Raw genomic sequence first — 918 nt, forward strand, 5'->3', positions numbered from 1 at the left:
GCACTTACCTGACCCTTCCCACCCCACTTCACATGGTGAAAATATTAACACAAAAACGACTTACCTAATTTTCTTGGGGAATATTTCATCTGCTTCTTTCTCTTTGGTCAAATAGGAACTTCTTTCTCTGGTGGCTGGTCCTTATTATCATCCTCCACACTCGTAGCATGTCTTCATTAGCCAACTTTGTCCTCCCCACCATGTGTCCTTAGGCTAGCCTGGGTCTTCACGTGGCTAAAGTTGCCAAAGCAAAGAACACAAGGACCATGTCACATCAGCCAAGTCGCTAAATAATGCACATGAAGGATAACTTTGACATAATGCACATGAAGGATATTAGCTTTTAATTTGCTAGATTAAAATTGGAGGGGGAAAAACAATGGGCCTGTCTTTAAAATATATTTAATATTAAGGGCTAACGTTACAGTAATTGTGTTTAATAACTTTAGCTAACATTAACTTACAGCAAGGTAGGATTGGCTTGAATTGCTTATTCAACATTAACATTAACATTACAGAGAAAGAGAACATAGTCAATGTTATTTTCTCAAAGAAAATGTAAAGTTAATAAGACACATACCTCATATGTATTAGGTATCAAACTTCGGCTTCTTTTTAAACAGGAGGTCTGGCCGTTATAACCATATACATAATATAAGGATAGACGCCTCATGGACCGCTCTCGCCTATTGTCGCTGACGAGATTTAGGGCGGCCATCTTGGAGCGGTACGCCACTCCACTCAGCGTTATGTGTTTAGCAGGCACAATGACGTATCAGCGGACTTAATCGACCATAACACGCTTTTTTGTTACTGTAAACCATATTCAAACATCTATCAAAGCAACATTTATGAACAATTGTATTTTTTAAGTATGTCTTTAATACATAGCTCATATTTAAATATGCTTAGTGGCTA

Source organism: Poecilia latipinna, unplaced genomic scaffold (genome assembly GCF_001443285.1).
Source record: "Poecilia latipinna isolate Pla-1442-1.1 unplaced genomic scaffold, P_latipinna-1.0 Scaffold4495, whole genome shotgun sequence".
In the NCBI taxonomy this organism is placed as follows: domain Eukaryota; kingdom Metazoa; phylum Chordata; class Actinopteri; order Cyprinodontiformes; family Poeciliidae; genus Poecilia; species Poecilia latipinna.